The sequence below is a fragment of the Penaeus chinensis genome, chromosome 5 (assembly GCF_019202785.1).
Source record: "Penaeus chinensis breed Huanghai No. 1 chromosome 5, ASM1920278v2, whole genome shotgun sequence".
NCBI lineage: Eukaryota > Metazoa > Arthropoda > Malacostraca > Decapoda > Penaeidae > Penaeus > Penaeus chinensis.
The window spans coordinates 13,536,547-13,539,279 of NC_061823.1; the positions used below are offsets into that span (position 1 = coordinate 13,536,547).

The following is a 2,733-nucleotide window of genomic DNA, read 5'->3' on the forward strand; positions in this document are numbered from 1 at the left end:
TTTTATGTTTACTTTTCAATTTATTTTGTATACTTCTTCCTCTTCGTTTATTGAATCAAACAATATGTTTCTTTTTGTGTCTTTTTTGGTGGATTTCGATATCTATTTATTTGTTTGTTTTATTGTGAGGATAGAGACATTCTCTCTCTCTCTCTCTCTCTCTCTCTCTCTCTCTCTCTCTCTCTCTCTCTCTCTCTCTCTCTCTCTCTCTCTCTCTCTCTCTCCATCTCAACGGCCTCCGAAGGTGTAATAAAAACAAAACAAAAAATATATTTTTACTATAGATTAAAATTAATCATGTGAAGTAAGTTGTTAGTTACAAAAGGATAAACTTAGCCTTCTAATTGTACTTGAGGATTATCCAAGGATTTATTACGATGATAAGGCTAAAACAGAGAAAAAAATAAATGAAACGAAAAGAGAAACTGAAGTGTTCTAAAAATGTTTTAGATTCAAAACGGTATTTTGTTTAGACTTCTAATATTTGCAATCACGTATTTTATACACTGCAAATTAGAGAAAAAAATCAACTTCTGAAGTGTATTTCTGCCGCAATACGGACTATTACCCATAAACTGGAATAAGTTACATAAACAGGCAAGGCAAAATTTAATTAAAATGTTAAAAAAATATCATGAATGCTTGCTCCCACCAGGGCTCGAACCTGGGACCTTCTGCGTGTAAAGCAGACGTGATAACCACTACACTATGAGAGCCGCTATAACATATTAGTTATATTTTCTGTGTTTAAATATAGATATATATTTTTTCCCTTTATTTTCAAATACAAGTTTGTTTGTTTTTCTTACGTGAAAAATTATATATCTATCAAATTGGAAATATATCTTAGGAGATATTATTTGTGTATCTAGTTATTTATCTGTGTAGAAAAGGACAATTCAGTTAACTTCACAAAGCATGTAATAAGTATAGTACATATCTATCCAACTATCTATTTATCTATCTATCTACCTTTTTACGTCTATCAATCGATCTATTTATTTGTATATTTGTCTATCAATCTTCCTGTCTATTTGTATATTTGTCTATCTATCTATTTCTATATATATCTATATATTCATTTATCAGTTAATTTATCTATCTATCTATCTACCTACCTACCTGCCTATCTAGCTATCTTGCTAGTTTTCTATTTATCTATTTATTTATCTGTCTCTCTATTCATCTATTTATATATATATATATATATATCTATTTATATATCTTTGTCTGTCTATATATCTGCCTCTATCCATCTGTATAAATCTGTGTATCTGTCTATCTATCCATTTACTTATCAAAGGAGGCAGCATAAAAGAGAATAAAACATCAAATAACAAACAAAGAAAAAAAGATAATGAAATAAATTAAGAAACGGTAAAGGCAAACGTGATAAAAGAAACGTCGAAGAAGAAGATAAAGAGAAAAAAAAAAAGAGTAAGAAAAAAAAACAGAATTTATCTGCTTGATAAAAGGCCACATCTCAGGACACGGAAAACATTTTAAGGCCAAAAAATATTATCTAATTCCACACAAATTAGACAAGGATCTGCTTTTTTCTTTTACTTTACCTTTATTTTTTTATATAAATATATACATTTTATTATTATTGTTATCATTATTATTATTATTATTATCACTATTATTATTATCATTATCACTATTATTATTATTATAATTATTATTATTATTATTATTATTATTATTATTATTATTATTATTATTATCATCATCATTATTATTATTATTACCATTATCTTATTTTCATTCTATTATTTTATTTTACGTATTTATTTATTTATTTATTTTTGCGAATCAGTCGAACAGAAGAGATTTGAGGATCTTTCTAAATTATTATGTAAACGACTCTAGATGTAAAGGAATATACAGCAATGCATATACGTAGGCACGCACACACAGTTATTATCAGAATTATTATCATCAAACATTATTATCATCAATATTTTCATTTCTCCCACTATTATTATCATTATTAGCAGGAGAAGCAGTATTATTAGTAGTAGTATTGTTAAAGCTATTATTAGTTGTAGTAGTAGTAGTGTGCTAGTAGTTATTATTGTCATCATTATCATTATGATTATCATGTGCATTATGATTATGATTAGGATTATCATTGTTTGATATAAGCATTATCATTATCAGTATTATTATAACTATTATTGTTATTATTTTTCTTATCATTATTATCATCATCATTATTATTATTATTATTGTCACTAGTTTTATCTTTATCATTATTATTATTATTATTATTATTATTACCATTATCATTATTATCATTATCGGTGTCATTATCATTATCATTATAACCATTACAATTATTATCATTATCAACATCGCTATTAGGCTGATTACAACAGCCTACCTAATAGCAATGATGACATTGATAATAACTGTAACGGTTTGGTATCATTTCTATTATTTCCTACTGTACTAATATTGCTATCATTATTATCATTAATACCATCATCACCACCATTGTTATTGTCACATTATCACTGCCATAATTATGATTTTTGTTATTCTTTTATAACTTTTATTGTGATTATCATCATACTTATCAACGGTAGAAAAAAATAGCATATATGAATTAATTGTTAATAACTTAAATTTTATATAAATATATTAATTGTTAAAATATATATATATTCTTATATTCTTTTTCTAGTTCTTAATTTTTTTAAATACATAAATCCTTTTTTTTTAATTCTT

At 25.2% G+C, this 2,733-nt stretch overlaps 1 non-coding gene across 1 annotated transcript; it reads right to left on the reverse strand.

The window, feature by feature from the left end:
- Positions 1–643: 643 nt before the first annotated feature.
- Trnav-uac lies at positions 644–716 on the reverse strand. Its single transcript has one exon. It is a non-coding gene; the product is annotated as a tRNA-Val (tRNA).
- Positions 717–2,733: the final 2,017 nt, after the last annotated feature.